Source organism: Mus caroli, unplaced genomic scaffold (genome assembly GCF_978045245.1).
Source record: "Mus caroli unplaced genomic scaffold, Mus_caroli_1 scaffold_9, whole genome shotgun sequence".
Classification (NCBI taxonomy): domain Eukaryota; kingdom Metazoa; phylum Chordata; class Mammalia; order Rodentia; family Muridae; genus Mus; species Mus caroli.
The window spans coordinates 85,182,475-85,201,938 of NW_028227264.1; the positions used below are offsets into that span (position 1 = coordinate 85,182,475).

The following is a 19,464-nucleotide window of genomic DNA, read 5'->3' on the forward strand; positions in this document are numbered from 1 at the left end:
AGTGAGTACACTCCATGAGAACAGGTTAGGTAAGGGAAACTGCTTCTGAGACCTTGTCCAAGTTATGAGACTGTAGCCGATCATCATCTGGTTGCCTTTATAGCAGGAAGTTAAGGGGCCCTAGGATAGTCTCAACCTTCTTGTGACTCTGCCACATTTACCCATGTCAAGATGCCTGGACATCATGGAGATGGCCCACACAGAAATCACACATACACATATACATACATACTTACTTACTTTCATGCATACATACATGCATGCACACACACACATACACGTGTGTGTATTCAAACCTGTCACCTTGCTCTTCAGTCTGTAAGACAATCCAACCTCTGTCTACTAGTCCTTTTCCCGATGCTTCTCCAAGGCACTTCCAGAGACTCAGTGTCATTACCTACATTGACTCTGCTGGACAACTGGTTCACCCTTCCAATCTACTGACCTCTGTCTGCATTGTCTCAAAGAGCTGTGACTGACAGTGCACAAGTGAGATTAATAGCATTTGAGGAGCCCATGACTGAAGAAGGCTTCATTGCTTCTCAGCACAGCATTCATGGCAACAATGAAATAGCCTATTGATAACAGGTTCAGTGTTTTCAGATTTGCTGTCTGCTTAGCATTCTGTCTTTGTCTCTGTTATCATCATGATCCACACTTAATGTCTGACTAGTAGATATCTGATTGCAGAATCAGGAATCCACTAACTAGCTGTGTGTAGTCCTTGTCTCTAGTAGGCAAGCTTTTATCCATATTTAGGGGATTAGAAACTGTAAGTCATTCAAGCACTGGTGCAGAGACCATCACACACTGTTAACTCGGTAGCATGGGGTAGGTGGGGTAATCCATGTAGAGATGCACATTCACAGGTCACAACCTCAACTGAGGCTTAAGACTGGACTCTAAGCTAATTTACCTTAGATTCAATTGATGGAAATAAGAGAGTAGAAAAAAATCAGTGGAAGAGTCTCTGGTCTTAAAGCCTCAAGTTCTCTGCAAAGTTTGGGAGGCACTGATAATACCTTAGTGACTTTGAAAGGGGCAAAGACATATGGATAGTGGAAGACTCTAGTGAGAAGAGTGGATTTTATGACTTACTTTTCTCCCGTCATGAGAAAATATTGAAGAAAAGCAACCTAAAGGGTGGTTTCCCCTAGTTCAGAGGTAATGATGATATAGTGGTGGGAAAAGCAGGGCGTTAGCAGAAAAAGCAATGGATTTCATTATGACCATGGTCAGGAATCCCAGACTGCTGAGGTTTGGGAATCTCGTTGCTTTCTCAGTTTGATGCAGCTGGAAATGCAGCCTGAGGAAAGGTTCCAGAAAACACTGAGTGTGAGCAATTGACTAATTTTGACAAAATCTCTCTAAAACACACACAGACACAGGCCTGTTTCTTTCCATCTAAGCACCTGTCACGGTACTCAATAAGGTTAATTTCTGGGAAGGCAAGGTGCCCATAAAGTGAAGCACTTATGTTCAGAAAGATCATTTCACATCAAGACAAATGTTGGCTAAAAGATGGAGTTGGGAGGACACAGAGCTGGGAAACTGCATGAGGTGGTTTGCACATGCTTGGCACATGGAGTGGCACTACTGGAGGTGTGTCCTTATTGGAGTACATTTGTCACTATATGGATGTGCTTGGAGACTCTCCTTCCTTCCTTCCTGGAAGGCAGTTTTCTGTTTGCCATTGGAACATGATGTAGAATGCTCAGCAACTCAGTGCCATGCCTGTCTAGAGGCTGCCATGCTTCCCACCATAACAATTTGGATTGAAACTCACAACCATTGAGCCAGCCACAATAATATACTGTACATGACAAGGCAGCAAAATATTCCCTGGGTCATGGTGTCTCTTCACAGCAATAGAAACTCTCACTGTGACAGTTCAGGGGAAGTAAGAGTCATTGCATGCCAGGGGAAGAGACTGTTGGAGATGCAGGCTAGATAACAAGTTGAAGGCTGCTCTGTCACTCACTCTCCTTTACAAGCATTGGAGGAAACCAGTAGACATGCGTCTAAGTTTGGATCAGACTGGGTAGAGGAAGCATGGAGATGCCCTCTAAACCAAGCGAGAAGAAAACTAGAAAAGAGAAGCCACAATTTAAGACCAAAGAAGCAACACAACAGAAGCTAACAGCTTCTGGGACAGGCGGGAGCCACAGAGCTTCTGAGGCAGCCCCCTTTTTGGGCTCCAGACATCCAGGCACCTTCCTGGCCAGAGGATAGGTGTCCACCCGACCCGTGAGGGCTTTGCCTCAGCATCGGCGGGAGCCATCTTGGATCTGGGACGCTGCTGAAAGTAGTCTGCACAAGTGAGAGTGTGCACTACAAAAGCTAACAGCTTCTGGGACAGGCGGGAACCACAGAGCTCCTGAGGCAGCCCCCTTTTCGGGCTCCAGACATCCGGCCATCTTCCCGGCCAGAGGATAGGTGTCCGCCCGGCCCTGGAGGGCTTTGCTCAGCATCAGCAGGAGCCATCTTGGTTCCAAGACTCTGCCAAAAGTAGTCTGCACAGGTAAGAGTGTGGACTACAGAAGCTAACAGTTTCTGTGACATTCCAAAGCAACACAGCTTCTGGGACAGGTCCTGTTTTGGGCCTTCATCTTCGGCCAGGAGGGAGGTCCAAACGCTAGATATCTGTGCACCTTCCCTGTAAGAGGAGAGCTTGCCTGCAGAGAGTGCTCTGACCACTGAAACTCAGAGGAGAGAGCTAGTCTCCCAGGTCTGCTGATAGATGGTAACAGAATCACCAGAGGAACAATCTCTAAACAAAGACAACTATAACAACTAACTCCAGAGATTACCAGATGGCAAAAGTTAAACATAAGAATCTTACTAACAGAAACCAAGACCACTTACCATCATCAGAACCCAGCACTCCCACTTCGCCCAGTCCAGGGCACCCCAACACACCCGAAAAGCTAGACCCAGATTTAACAGTATATCTCATGATGATGGTAGAGGACATCAAGAAGGACATTAATAACTCACTTAAAGAAATACAGGAGAACACTGCTAAACAGGTAGAAGACCTTAAAGAAGAAGCACTAAAATCCCTTAAAGAATTGCAGGAAAACACAACAAAACAGGTGATGGAATTGAATAAAACCATCCAAGACCTAAAAAGGGAAGTAGACACAATAAAGAAAACCCAAAGTGAGGCAATGCTGGAGATAGAAACCCTAGGAAAGAAATCTGGAACCATAGATACAAGCATCAGCAACAGAATACAAGAGATGAAAGAAAGAATCTCAGGTGCAGAAGATTCCATAGAGAACATCGGCACAACAATCAAAGAAAATGCAAAATCCAAAAATATCCTAACTCAAAACATCCAGGAAATCCAGGACACAATGAGAAGACCAAACCTACAGATAATAGGAGTAGATGGGAATGAAGATTTTCAACTCAAAGGACCGGCAAATATCTTCAACAAAATTATAGAAGAGAACTTCCCAAACCTAAAGAAAGAGATGCCCATGAACATACAAGAAGCCTGCAGAACTCCAAATAGACTGGACCAGAAAAGAAATTCCTCCCGGCACATAATAATCAGAACAACAAATGCACTAAATAAAGATAGAATACTAAAAGCAGAAAGGGAAAAAGGTCAAGTAACATATAAAGACAAGCCTATCAGAATTACACCAGATTTTTCACCAGAGACTATGAGAGCCAGAAGGGCCTGGACAGATGTTATACAGACACTAAGAGAACCCAAATTCCAGCCCAGGCTACTATACCCAGCCAAACTCTCAATTATCATATATGGAGAAACCAAAGTATTCCATGACAAAACCAAATTCACATATTATCTTTCCAGGAATCCAGCCCTTCAAAGGATAATAACAGAAAAAAAACAATACAAGGACGGAAACCACGTCCTAGAAAAAGCAAGAAAGAAATCCCTCAACAAACCTAAAAGAAGACAGCCACAAGAACAGAATGCCAACTTTAACAACAAAAATAATAGGAAGCAACAATTACTTTTCCTTAATATCTCTTAATATCAATGGTCTCAACTCCCCAATAAAAAGACATAGACTAACAGACTGGCTACACAAACAGGACCCAACGTTTTGCTGCTTACAGGAAACTCATCTCAGAGAAAAAGATAGACACTATGTCAGAATGAAAGGTTGGAAAACAATTTTCCAAGCAAATGGTAGGAAGAAACAAGCTGGAGTAGCCATTCTAATATCTAATAAAATCGACTTCCAACCCAAGGTCATCAAAAAAGACAAGGAAGGGCACTTCATACTCATCAAAGGTAAAATCCTCCAAGAGGAACTATCAATTCTGAATATCTATGCTCCAAATACAAGGGCAGCCACATTCATTAAAGAAACTTTAGTAAAGGTCAAAGCACACATTGCACCTCACACAATAATAGTGGGAGACTTCAACACACCACTTTCACTAATGGACAGATCATGGAAACAGAAACTAAACAGGGACTCAGTGAAACTAACAGAAGTTATGAATCAAATGGATCTGACAGATATCTACAAAACATTTTATCCTAAAACAAAAGGATATACCTTCTTCTCAGCACCTCATGGTACCTTCTCCAAAATTGACCACATAATTGGTCACAAAACAAGCCTCAACAGATACAAAAATATTGAAATTGTCCCATGCATCCTATCAGATCACCATGGACTAAGGCTGATCTTCAATAACAAAATAAATAATAGAAAGTCAACATTCATGTGGAAACTGAACAACACTCTTCTCAATAATACCTTGGCCAAGGAAGGAATAAAAAAAGAAATTAAGGACTTTTTGGAGTTTAATGAAAATGAAGCCACAACATACCCAAACTTATGGGACACAATGAAAACATTTCTAAGAGGAAAAGTCATACCTCGGAGTGCCTCCAAAAAGAAACTAGAGAGAGCACACATTAGCAGCTTGACAACACACCTAAAAGCTCTAGAACAAAAGGTGCAAATTCACCCAAGAGGAGTAGAAGGCAGGAAATAATCAAACTCAGGGGCGAAATCAACCAAGTGGAAACAAGAAGATCTATTCGAAGAATCAACCAATCAAGGAGCTGGTTCTTTGAGAAAATCAACAAGATAGATAAACCCTTAGCCAGACTCACTAGAGAGCACAGGGAAATCATCCTAATTAACAAAACCAGAAATGAAAAGGGAGACATAACAACAGACCCTGAAGAAATCCAAAACACCATCAGATCCTTCTACAAAAGGCTATACTCAACAAAACTGGAGAACCTGGATGAAATGAACAAGTTTCTAGACAGATACAAGTTACCAAAGTTAAATCAAGATCAGGTTAATGATCTAAACAGACCTATATCCCCTAAAGAAATAGAAGCAGTCATTAATAGACTCCAAACCAAAAAAAGCCCAGGACCAGATGGGTTTAGTGCAGAGTTCTATCAGACCTTCAAAGAAGATCTAATCCCGGTTCTTCACAAACTATTCCACAAAATAGAAACAGAAGGTACTCTACCCAACTCGTTGTATGAAACCACAATTACTCTGATACCTAAACCACAAAAAGACCCAACAAAGATAGAGAACTTCAGGCCAATTTCCCTTATGAATATCGATGCAAAAATCCTCAATAAAGTTCTCGCTAACTGAATCCAAGAACACATCAAAACAATCATCCACCCTGACCATGTACGTTTCATCCCAGGGATGCAAGGATGGTTCAATATATGGAAATTCATCAACGTAATCCAGTATATAAACAAACTCAAAGAAAAAAACCACATGATCATCTCGTTAGATGCAGAGAAAGCATTTGACAAAATCCAACACCCATTCATGTTAAAAGTCTTGGAAAGATCAGGAATTCAAGGCCCATACCTAAACATGATAAAAGCAATCTAGAGCAAACCAGTAGCCAACATCAAAGTAAATGGTTAGAAGCTGAAAGAAATCCTACTAAAATCAGGGACTAGACAAGGCTGTCCACTCTCTCCCTACCGATTCAACATTGTAATTGAAGTCCTAGCCAGAGCAATTAGACAACAAAAGGAGATCAAGGGGATACAAATTAGAAAGGAAGAAGTCAAAATATCACTTTTTACAGATGATATGAGAGTATATATAAGTGACCCTAAAAATTCCACCAGAGAACTCCTAAGCCTGATAAACAGCTTCAGTGAAGTAGCTGGATATAAAATTAACTCAAACAAGTCAATGGCCTTTCTGTACACAAAGGATAAACAGACTGAGAAAGAAATTAGGAAAACAACACCCTTCTCAATAGTCACAAATAATATAAAATTCCTTGGCGTGACTCTAACTAAGGAAGTGAAATATCTGTATGATAAGAACTTCAAGTCCCTGAAGAAAGAGATTAAAGAAATCAGAAGATGGAAAGATCTCCCATGCTCGTGGATTGGCAGGATCAATATAGTAAAAATGGCTATCTTGCCAAAAGCAATCTACAGATTCAATGCAATCCCCATCAAAATTCCAACTCAATTCTTCAACGAATTAGAAAGTGCAATCTGCAAATTCATCTGGAATAACAAAAAACCTAGGATAGCAAAAACTCTTCTCAAGGATAAAAGAACCTCTGGTGGAATCACCATGCCTGACCTAAAGCTGTACTACAGAGCAATACTGATAAAAACTGCATGGTACTGGCATAGCGACAGACAAGTAGTCCAATGGAACAGAATTGAAGACCCTGAGATGAACCCACACACCTATGGTCACTTGATCTTTGACAAGGGAGCTAAAACCATCCAGTGGAAAAAAGACAGCATTTTCAACAAATGGTGCTGGTACAACTGGCCGTTATCATATAGAAGAATGCGAATTGATCCATTCCTATCTCCTTGTACTAAGGTCAAATCTAAGTGGATCAAGGAACTCCACATAAAACCAGAGACACTGAAACTTATAGAGGAGAAAGTAGGGAAAAGCCTCGAAGATATGGGTACAGGGGGAAAATTCCTGAATAGAAGAGCAATGGCTTGTGCTGTAAGATCGAGAATCGACAAATGGGACCTCATAAAGTTGCAAAGCTCCTGCAAGGCAAAAGACACTGTCAATAAGACAAAAAGACCACCAACAGATTGGGAAAGGATCTTTACCTATCCTAAATCAGATAGGGGAATAATATCCAATATATATAAAGAACTCAAGAAGGTGGACTCCAGAAAATCAAATAACCCCATTAAAAAGTGGGGCTCAGAGCTGAACAAAGAATTCTCACCTGAGGAATACCGAATGGCAGAGAAGCACCTGAAAAAATGTTCAACATCCTTAATCATCAGGGAAATGCAAATCAAAACAACCCTGAGATTCCACCTCACACCAGTCAGAATGGCTAAGATCAAAAATTCAGGTGACAGCAGATGCTGGCGAGGATGTGGAGAAAGAGGAACACTCCTCCATTGTTGGTGGGATTGCAAGCTTGTACAACCACTCTGGAAATCAGTCTGGCGGTTCCTCAGAAAATTGCACATAGTACTACCGGAGGATCCCGCAATAACTCTCCTGGACATATATCCAGAAGATGTTCCAACTGGTAAGAAGGACACATGGTCCACAATGTTCATAGCAGCCTTATTTATAAGAGCCGGAAGATGGAAAGTACCCAGATGCCCCTCAACAGAGGGATGGATACAGAAAATGTGGTACATTTACACAGTGGAGTACTCAGCTATTAAAAAGAATGAATTTATGAAATTCCCAGCCAAATGGATGGACCTGGAGGGCATCATCCTGCGTGAGGTAACACAATCACAAAGGAACTCACACAATATGTACTCACTGATAAGTGGATATTAGCCCAGAAACTTAGGCTACCCAAGATATAAGATACAATTTGCTAAACACATGAAACTCAAGAAGAACGAAGACTAAAGTGTGGACAATGTGCCTCTTCTTAGAATTGGGAACAAAACACCTATGGAAAGAGTTACAGAGACAAAGTTTGGAGCTGTGACGAAAGGATGGACCATCTAGATACTGCCATATCTGGGGATCCATCACATAATCAGCTTCCAAACGCTGAAACCATTGCATACACTAGCAAGATTTTGCTGAAAGGACCCAGATATAGCTGTCTCTTGTGAGACTATGCTGGGGCCTAGCAAACACAGAAGTGGATGCTCACAGTCTGCTAGTGGATGGACCACAGCGCCTCCAATGGAGGAGCTAGAGAAAGTACCCAAGGAGCTAAAGGGATCTGCAATCCTATAGGTGGAACAACAATATGAACTAACCAGTACCCCCCTGGAGCTCGTGTCTCTAGCTGCATATGAATCAGAAAATGGCCTTGTCGGCCATCAGTAGAAAGAGAGGCCCATTAGTTGTGCAAATTTTATATGCCTCAGTACAGGGGAACGAACGACAGGGCCAAGAAGTGGGAGTAGGTGGGTTGGGGAGTTGGTGGGGGAGCGTGTGGGGTACTTTTGGGATAGCATTGGAAATGTAAATGAAATAAATACCCAATTAAAAAGAGGCAAAAAAAGAACAAAGAAGCACTTGGAGGAATGGAAGAGGCTGCTTCCGCCAAAGAGAAAGCAGTTAAAAAGAAAGAGCCTTGTGAAGATGGCGTGGAGACCCAAAATCCAAGAAGGCCAAGAAGCAGGCAGAGGCGCCTCAAGATGACACTGCTTCTAAATGCAAATCCTCCAAGAAGAAAAAGGAGCCCCTTGCGAAGGAAGCAGCCACTGCTAAAAACCATAGAGATAAAAAATGAACAGCCTTCTGAAGAAGAGGCAGAGGTCCCTAAGCCCAAGAAGATGAACAAATGAAGGAAGCAAATGGAGACAGAGAGAAAGCCCCAAGCTAAAGAATGGACTGTCCAATTACAAGCCGAACTCCAACTCCAGTGAAGCTCTTGGTAAAGGAAGCCCTTGTTCCTGTGCAGGCTTGATGCCTCAGTGTAGAGGAGTGCTAGGCCAGTGAGGTGGGAGTGGGTAGGTGGGTGGGGGAGCACCCCCATAGAAGCAGAGTAAGGATGGATGGCATGGGGTGTTTGCAGAGGGGAAACTGGGAAAGGGCATAACATTTGAAGTGTAAAGAACTAAGATATCCAATTAAAAAAATAAAATAAAATAGGAAGAAAGAAAGTAGTAGCGATAACGGGGCGCTGGCGAGATGGACCAGGAAGACAGCTGCAGTGGCCTACTAGGACCAGAGAGCACATGGCTGCAGAGGTAGGACACAGCCTGCAGGGCTGGCTCCAGTGGTGCCTGCACAGGGGAGGCCTTGGCTGAGGCCTGCAAACGCACATGCGCAGAGAGCCCAGCAAGCACAGCAGATGGCGCTAGTCTGAGGACCGTGGTAAGGCTGCTGAGGGCGAGCAGGGGTAGATGTCAGAGCTGGGTAAGAAGTACTGCATGTACTGCTTGGCCAAGGTGAACCCGCTGCGCTTCCGCTGCACAGAGTGCCAGGACATCAAGCTGTACCCTGAGTGCTTCTAGCCCAGCATGCAGATCAGCTACCACCACCGCTACCAGGGCTGCCATCTGCTGGACCCTGGATGATTCACACTCCGGAGTTTTGAGACCAAGGGCAACTGGACACCATGGAGCAGTTCAGCTTCAGTAACTGAGCATGGCTGCGCATGTTGGTGCTTCATGGACTTCCCAGGAAGTGGTGGAGCACTCCGTTAGCATGTATACCCACAAGAAATTAGGCAAAGTCTGCATCCCTGGCACCATCCCCAACCGGGTGACAGATCACAATGGTCCCCAGTGGGGGTCCAATCTAGCCTAGTCTTACCACACCTTTGCCCCCATTGGAAATCTCTATGGCTGAGCAGCAGCAGCTGGGCTCCATGCCCCTGCGAGTTGACTATGATGATCGAGTATGACCAGCATTCATTCTGTGAACTCAAAGGAAGAGGAGGAGGAGGAGGAGGAGGAAGATGAGGCAGAGCTCAAGAGTGTCCACGTAGACATGCATGTGTGGGAGTTGAAGGAAAGGCAGCTCCGGAAGAATATTGCCCAAGAGTATAACGTGGTACTAGCCTTCCTGGGCAAGGACAAGAAAGAAATGAAGAAAGACATTGAAGAGAAAGATCACCAAGGAGGAGAAAGAGCTGCGGCTGAAACTACGGCCACTCTACCAGTTCATGTTCTGCAAAGAATTTGATGATTTATTGGAAAACATACACAAAGAGAAGATGCTTCGCGCCACAATCTGAGAGCTGCAGCAGTACGCGTGCAATGGGATTAAGATGGAGGAGTCAGCCGAATATGAGGCTGACAGAGACAAATGGAAGAGGAGGAAGGAGAACAAAAACCTGGCCAGCTCCAGAACGGGGAAGGAGGATGGCAAAGACAGTTTGCAGCTATTGAGAACCTTACTGGGTTGGAGCTGCTGTCGGATTGCAAAAAGGTTCTCTGTAGTTCCTTGAATTTGAGTCCTGCGTGCTATTTGACTGTGAAGACTATGATAATTAAAAATCACCTCCAGAAGCGGCAAGAGATCCCCTCTAAAAGTCGCCTTCCCACTTATCTGGACAAGGTCCTAAAGAATGGGATAATAAATTTCCTCATTGAAAGTGAGTGGACATACAGGGATGCTTCCCGAGGCCAGTTGATGCTAAAGTAGCTTGTGACCCAAATGATTGGGGGTCTCCCACAACATTGTTGCTCTTTTAAACAAATTGAATTCTTTTTTCAAGGCTTAAATTTTTTTCATGGCCCTCTGGAAGAAGCAATTGTAGCAGTCTTACATTGGACTCATGGGGGAGATGGGCATGTGTCTTTATATCATAGTCTAAAGTAATCCTTTCAGAAGACAGCTTGCCTTTGTGTTCCTCTGAAGACTGCCCCCACCGTGGATAAGTCTCCTTTATTTCATGAGCCTTTCTCTGTGTGGGTTTACAAGCTGTTATGCTGTGGGAGCCAGGAGCCCTGTGTAACTGCCATCAACTTATCCCTGGTGAAACAAGCTTTACTCAGGAGGGCTATTGATGACACCCTTTGCTGAGGCCACTGCTGCCTCCTCCCCCCAGCTGACACCCCAAGCCCAACCCAGGCACACCACACTTTACCAGGAGGCAGGGTGTGCACAGAACACTCTGCTGTGGAGGCCAGAGACTACCACCAGGCCTGCTCCCAACTGAGCCACCTAAGATGAGTCCCTCATTTGCACACAGTTATCACATGAGCTTCCACTTACCTGACAACAGCCATTTCAAGCCCTCAATAATGTTTGCTTCATCTTAGCCTGGCCCCAGCCTGGGCTGCATGGACAGGCTCTCCTGGCACATTCCTGTCCCCTGTGATTGGGAAAGCAGTTAATAGGAGGGCAACCGGGTCAGATGGGGCCTGCCTTTCGCTGCAGGGAACACATATAGTACACCAGACTTGGAAGATGCTTTTGAGTTCAAGGTAGAGGGTGCAGTGGTGAGATGTGACAGTAGACGATGAGAACATCCACCAGGATTGCAGATCCCCTTTCACTAAATATATGACACACTAGCTAGCCTGGCTCAGCGAGTTACTTAAGGTATGGCAGGGGGCCTAGAAGCCATCCTGTCTATGCCTTGGAGCCTGTCTGCTGCTTTTGTTTGTGATCTTGCAACAAACTCAGAAATGGCTCCTTCCCAGCTTGTTTCTGGGGCCTCCTTCAAGGATTCATAGGATCCCTTCCTTCTAAACTTGAGGAAGGCCTTTGTTTTCCATATGCTCAGGGCTCTCATCCTAGAGCCTGCTTTAGAGTCTTGGAGTGACCACGGATCCTGTCACCTGTCCTTGAGGTACAAGAGCCTGTTTACCTCATAGAATGTTTAGTCCGAGAAGTAACAGTGAAATCATTTTGAAGAAAACAGTTCATTGCCAAGGACGACACAAAAACATACCTTTGAATTTTACATGCTCTGTCCACTAGGGTAAGTTTTTCAGCATTAAGTAAACCATTTCAATTATATTGTATATGGCTTTAGTTGTAAAGTGCATTGTGGGCTAGCAGGGGAGTGCCCCGTGAGCAGGCCCAGATTTCTCTTGACACCAGAAGATGCTGAGCAATGCAGTCAAAGGAGCAGTTCCACACATCCCCAACAATTGAATAATGGACAGTAGCTGCTGTGACTGAACAGCAATGGAATTGTTGGTGCTCAGTGCCTAGGTGAGCCAGTGGTTCTCAAAGTAGGGTTCCCCAGGCACTGTTAGAAGTACAGTCATACCCCAGGTAATCTCTCAAGGCAGAGATCTGGGGGCTTCATTAACAGGGACTAGCAGGGTGATTTTCAAACCATTCCTGTGACTGGCATGCAAGCTCAAGTTTGAGAACCACTGGTTTTGTCCTGGTGTCTCCAGTACCAGAGTCCCAGGTTGGTGAGTTTTGAAGTTTCAGGTTATCTTCTACAAAAGGACAGACAGACCTACATTAGCTTGAGAAGCAGAGGATTCTGTCAACACGTGCCAGGGGCTGGTGGACAAAAATCTGTGCTTAAGCAGGCATAACGTATGTGTGCATCTTTCAATGATATAAATTTATTTGGGTGTGATTGCTTTAAAATACAATAATGAATGTATAACCATGTCCAAGTCTTAATATTGTTACAAGGGAAAAGTAATATTAGGATTGTTTGCTCTCATGTCTGCCCCAGCTGCTTCTGGCATGTTACTCTCTGTTAGCTCAGACGTTGACAGGTTTCTATTTAATTCTCTTGATACATTAACTGCTAAAAGCCAATGGAGCCAAGTCTTTTCAAAGTTAAACAAACTGTCTTTGGGTCAGAACAGTCAGCTAAGTATACAACAGTTGGAAATAATGCTCTCTGGAAGGCCAACAATCCAAGAATATATTAAGACCTGAAACCCCCTATCATTTTATTATATTTTTGCATTAAATAGTTGAGACCAACAAAAAAAAGTTGTAGTGAGACAGAAAAGTAAATACCCATGGAGCAGAAAGAAGGAGATTTTTCTGATTTTCCCATATCTGAAGAGAATGTCAAGCTTCTCAGAGCTCCCAGGGTGAACTTCGTCTTTCCTACACAAGCCAAGGTTTTCCACCATGTAGACAGAGGGAAAGACTTAATTGCTCAATCATGGTCAGGACCCAGAAAGGCCTTCTCCTTTGCTATCCCTTTGACTGAGAAACTTCTATGTGGGCTACAAGAGAAGAAGAGAGGCCAAGCCTGTCCGGTACTAGTCCAGCACCTACAAGAGAATTAGCAAAACAAGTGAGGAAAGACTTCAGGGACTTAAACAAAATGCTATCACTAGCTTGTTTTATGGTGGAAGTCCCTACAGAGGTCAAATTGAATGAAGGCAGAGTAGGATCGATATCCTGGTTGGGATCCCAGGTCGTAATAAAGAAAACTTGCAGAATGGCAAGCTAGACCTTACCAAACTTAAACATGTTTTCCTGCATAAAGAGGACCAGATGTTGGATACGGGTTTTGCTGATCAGGTGGAAGAAATTTTATGTGTGGCATACAAGAAAGATTCTGAAGACAACCCCCAAACATTACTTTTCTCTGCAACTTGCCCTATTTTGGGTATTTATTGTTCTAAAAACTCCATGAGATCTACATACGAACAGGTGGACCTGATTGGTATAAAGACTCAGAAATCACCTATAACTGTGGAGCACCTGACAATGAGTGTCACTGGACAGAAAGCACAGCAGGAATTGGAAAGTGATCCTAGTGTACAGTGGTCATCAGGGCACACAATCATCTTCTGTGGAACCAAGAAGGATGCCTAGGAGCTTGTGCAGAACACATGCCTGAAGCAGAATGCCTGGTCCTGACTTGGAAACATTCCACAGAAGCAAAGGGAAATCACACTGGAAAGATTTTCAAAATGGCAATTTTGGAGTTTTGGTGGCAACCAATGTTGCTGCCCCTGGGTTAGACATCCCTGAGGTTGACTTGGTTGTTCAGAGCTGTCCACTAAAGGATGTGGGGTCTTCCATTCATGATTCAGGGTGAACAGACAGAGATGGAAGGATAGAAGTATGCACCTGCTTTTATCAGCAGAAAGAAGAGTACCAGTTAGCTCAAGTGGAGCAGAAAGCAGGAATTACGTTGAAATTGATGGGCGTTCCTTCTGCAACAGAAATCATAAAAGCCTCCAGCAAAGATGCCATCAGGCTTTGGACTCTGTTCCCACTGTCATTGGACATTTCAAGCAGTCAACTGAGAAGTTGCTTGAAGAGAAAGGAACTAGAGAGGCCCTGGCAGCAGCTCTGGTCCACATCTCAAGGGCCACATCAGTCATCCAGCGCTCCCTGATCAACTCGCAAGCATGCTTTGTGACCATGATCATTCGGAGCTCTATTGAGATGCCCAGTATCAGTTATGCTTGGCAAGAACTTACGGAGCAGCTAACTGAGAGCAATGATGACAAACTGAAGGTGATGGCTCTCCTTAAAGGAAAACTGTGAGTTGGTTTTGATATCTGCGCTGAAGCAGTCACAGAAATACCGGAGGAGTGGCAGGATTTGAGATGCTGGCAGCTCATCATGGCCACTGAGCAGCCAGAGCAGGAGGGAGCCTGGGAAGGATATGGAGGCAGCAGTCTGCCAGCTGCGGATCTTTCAGGGAAGAACAGAGTGGAAGCAGTCATGTACAGGGACAGGGGCAGTGATAGCAAGGAGAAAGTAAAAACTTCAGAGAAGAGTGACCAGGAGGTGGCAACAAAAGTAACAAATCCCCAAACAAAGGCCAGAAGCAGTGTTTTTAAAGCCTTTGGTCAGCAACAGGCAACAAGGAACTGTTTGCACTGTGGACGCCAGGCCTAGTCCTCCTGTCAAAGCCCCCAGTGCTTCCTTACATTTTTATCATTTCTCAGCACACCCACCCCGCCCCCCACTTCCTTGCAGAGAGAGGCTTCTGACTGGCAGACTAACCTGTCTTCATTTTGGAAAGGGATAGGAATTCATTGCATCATTTTCCAGCATACTTCTAGATTTTTGAAACGAAAATCAACCACAGATCTCCATTTAAAAAAACAATGTAGAGGCTATCATTGGGCCATCCACCTTCTTAGAAAACACAGCATCTTAGTCTGCTCAGTGTGAAGGAACTAGATTCACACTGAGAGAAGGAAAGACTATTGGTAGACTTTTGTCAACTTGACACAAGAGACAAAAGGAGAGATAAAAATTCATCTAAGAAAGACCTCCACCTTTTGCACTGTGGTCATGACCATGGACTCTTTTCTTGATCCTTGATGAACTCCTTATAGAGCACGGTGGGTAGCAGCACCCAAAAGCAGTGGTTCTTAGAAGGTCATAAGAAGGCAAGCTGAGGAAGCCACGGAGAAAAAGTAGGTGAGTAAATTTCTCCTGTGATTCTTGCCCTTGCTTCTGCTTGACTCTTGTAAGGTTTGACTGGGATATACATACTATACCAACCATATACATACCATACCAACTATTTCTGCCCTAACATGCTTTTGGCCATGGCATTGGTCACCGTCACAGAATGCAAACTGGGAAAACAAATAGCTGAGTGGTAGGCCCACTGCCCATTAATTCTTGCATGATATTTGATTATACTCTAAAACCAGAGATTTTGCTGTTTCCTGGTAAATCATGTTCCTGATAGTGATATGATTCACCCTTAATACACATACATAATCCCAAGTGATGAAGGTAATGCTAATATTGTATAAAGTAGCACAAGGTTTGAAAGTTATGTCTAATTGAGTGGTAGGAAGAGTGATGAATCAGACAAACATTTGACAGAAGAGGATATGCCTCACTCTCATGAGTAGAAAGGGGGGAAAAAAGGCTACATAAGAGAGAGCACTGCAGAGAAAGAAAAGAAGACAAGGAAGCTGTTTTACTGGGAGAGATTTACAGAGGTCAAAAGAAGCAGGAAGGGGTGAAGTTATTCCATGGTAAGCCTCAGAGGTGAAAAACACTCTAGGCCTTGATAGATTCTATGAAGGCGACAACCTTCTCACACTAGGTTTAAGTTGGCACAATGAGGCAGAAAGCCTGAGAGACTACATTTGCACTAAGAGAATACAGAATACATGAACAAGGGAGTAACAATGAAAGACCCTAGTCCATTGCTTGAGGTTCCCCTGCTCTGTCTCTGAGCAGAATATGAGCAGGACCAGGGATGTGGATCAGGACAGAGTGGTTGTTTTATTTGCCCCCTCAGTCCCCACCTGTCCTTGTGAGCTAGTATATGTTTGTCTCAAAGACAAGCAAGAGCTTGTCCTCTGGTTCAAAATGAGATCCTGTCCCAAAAACGGAGCAGTGTCTCAACAAGTAAAAGACAGGAATAGCTGGAGAACTCCCCCAAAGCAGACCAGAGGCTGAAGCAGTTCTCTAGGAGGTGTTGTGACGTTCCCATGAAAACTGACTCAAGGGCAAATCATCACACCGGATCACAAGAGAGAACTAAAAATTCACTCTCCTATCTGTAAGGAGTTCACTCAGTGGTTTTGCAAGATTCCCTGAGGAGAAGAGGCAAAACAGGAGCCTGGAGGGGAGTCTGAGTACCCCTCAGTGATTCTCAGAAGATGAGGATCTTCTTGCCAACTCCACCTCTCCCTGGCTTTCCCATCTAGTGAGGTGCTGTAAGGCACATTGGAAGCAAGGCTCTGGACCAGAACAAAGAACATCAGGTTCAGGTTAGAGAGGACCAAGGGCTCCTCATGCCATGGGTCTTTTGCTGTTCTTACTGCAGACCACAAAATCAGAAGCCTGTGAACATAGCTTTGACAAAACTAACTTATAGAGAGTCTCCTATGCACTCTGTACAAGCATCACCTGCCAATATAGAGCTTATGTCCTATTGGCTGAGGCAGGAAACAGAAGGGAGAACCACCATCAGAGAGAGGATCCTGAGAAAGAGGCAAGAACACGAGTGTGACCCTAAAATCTGAGTAAGTCAGACTCATAAAACTGAGGACAGGTGACCAAAAATGTGGCAGACACTGACTAGAATAAACAGGTTATATAAGCTGTGAGCTAGTCTCTGAATAAGCCAGTGGTTATGAGCTGGGCATTGAAGTTTTTAAGTCTAAGAGTCATTATTCTTGGAACATCAAGGCTGGGTAAAGGTAGTTGTTCCAATAGTACACTGAATGTCAAGCTAGACTCTAGCCTTAGAGTGTGAGAACTCTTGGTAGGAAGACAATTTCTCAGAAAAGGAGCAGTGTACCACAGAGAGGCAATGCAAAAGGCTGCTCTAAAATAAATGAATGAATAAGTAAATAAACAACCTGTTGAGGAGGAAATGAGGGCTCTTTCACTGGACCCTCAGGGCACTTCCCAAGTGCTGCTCCTCTAATTGAAAGCTTATGAACCTAAAGAGGGAGAGGGTGCAGAGGCGATCAAAGGTCTCTCTCAGGCTGCAACTTTAATGCACTTCCCTGGTACTGATCAGGAACTGAGGAACCTAGGCCTCTTAGAAACCAGCATGTGCCTGTGAGAGGAGCCTGCAGTGACCCCTAGATAAAAACAAGGCAGTAGCAATCTGAGAGCCTGATATAAGTTCCTAGGGTGGGCAGGGGATGCAGGGCAAAGAGAAGCTCTAGTACCAAAACAGGCAAGGCAGCCTGCTGAACAAAGCAAGGAGATGGGAGCCTGCCGCAATAGACATGTGCTGGCCTGAGAAGCCTGCAGACAGACAGACAGACCATATTACTGAGCTGCGGTAGCACTAAGAAGCCCCAGCCTTCACAAAGGAAAATGTATTCAATGCAAAAATAATCAAAGAGAAAAGAAACTGGGTATAAGATATTACAAAGGAGGGGACTAATATCCAATATATATAAAGAACTCAAGGTGGACTCCAGAAAATCAAATAACCCCATTAAAAAATGGGGCTCAGAGCTGAACAAAGAATTCTCACCTGAGGAATACTGAATGGCTGAGAAGCACCTGAAAAAATGTTCAACATCCTTAGTCATCAGGGAAATGCAAATCAAAACAACCCTGAGATTCCACTTCACTCCAGTCAGAATGGCTAAGATCAAAAATTCAGGTGACAGCAGATGCTGGCGAGGATGTGGAGAAAGAGGAACACTCCTCCATTGTTGGTAGGATTGCAAGCTTGTACAACCACTCTGGAAATCAGTCTGGCGGTTCCTCAGAAAATTGGACATAGTACTACCGGAGGATCCCGCAATACCTCTCCTGGGCATATATCCAGAAGATGTCCCAACCGGTAAGAAGGACACATGCTCCACTATGTCCATAGCATCCTTATTTATAATAGCCAGAAGCTGGAAAGAACCCAGATGCCCCTCAACAGAGGAATGGATACAGAAAATGTGGTACATTTACACACTGGAGTACTACTCAGCTATTAAAAAGAATGAATTTATGAAATTCCTAGCCAAATGGATGGACCTGGAGGGCATCATCCTGAGTGAGGTAACCCAATCACAAAGGAACTCGCACAATATGTACTCACTGATAAGTGGATATTAGCCCAGAAACTTAGGATACCCAAGATATAAGATACAATTTGCTAAACGCATGAAATTCAAGAAGAATGAAGACCAAAGTGTGGACACTTTGCCCCTTCTTAGAAATGGGAACAAAACACCCATGGAAGGAGTGACAGAGACAAAATTTGGAGCTGTGACGAAAGGATGGACCATCTATTGATTGCCATATGCAGGGATCCATCCCATAATCAGCTTCCAAACGCTGACACCATTGCATACACTAGCAAGATTTTGCTGAAAGGACCCAGATATAGCTGTCTCTTGTGAGACTATGCAGGGGCCTAGCAAACACAGAAGTGGATGATCACAGTCAGCTATTGGATGGATCACACGGCCCCCAATGGAGGAGCTAGAGAAATTACCCAAGGAGCTAAAAGGAACTGCAACCCTATAGGTGGAACAACAATATGAACTAACCAGTAACCCGGAGCTCTTGTCTCTAGCTGCATAGGTATCAAAAGATGGCCTAGTCGGCCATCACTGCAAAGAGAGGCCCATTGGACTTGCAAACTTTATAAGCCCCAGTACAGGGGAACCCCAGGGCCAAAAAGGGGGAGTGAGTGGGTAGGGGATTGGGGGGGTGGGTATGGGGGGACTTTTGGGATAGCATTGAAAATGTAAACGAGAATCCGGCCGGATCAGCGCCGGGGTAGCGGGAGCGCAGGGTTGCCTGACACCCGCCAGCTACCCACGACCCCCGCCACAGGATTTTGGGACTGCTGGTGAGTGGAACACAGCTTCTGCTCCAATCCAATTGCGCGGGACCTGAGACTGCATTAGTTAGGGAAGCAGAAACCGGCCTGAGTAGGGCCACAGGCCTCATCCGGCCAGATCAGCGCCGGGGTAGCGGGAGCGCAGGGTTGCCTGACACCCGCCAGCTACCCACGACCCCCGCCGCAGGATTTTGGGACTGCTGGTGAGTGGAACACAGCTTCTGCTTCAGTCCAATCACGCGGGACCTGAGACTGCTCTGGTTGGGGAGAGAGAAATCCGGCCTACATAGGGCCACAACCCTCTTCCGGTCAGAAAAGCACCAGGGCAGCTGGGGTGCAGGGTCTGCTGACACTCGCCAG

General features: G+C 44.5%; 2 pseudogenes; both read left to right on the plus strand.

Annotated features, from left to right (window-relative positions):
- The first annotated feature begins 8,497 nt into the window (after positions 1-8,497).
- Positions 8,498-14,717, plus strand: LOC110302721 (nucleolar RNA helicase 2 pseudogene; annotated as a pseudogene).
- On the plus strand, positions 9,323-10,568 carry LOC110303389 (transcriptional adapter 2-beta pseudogene; annotated as a pseudogene).
- Positions 14,718-19,464: the final 4,747 nt, after the last annotated feature.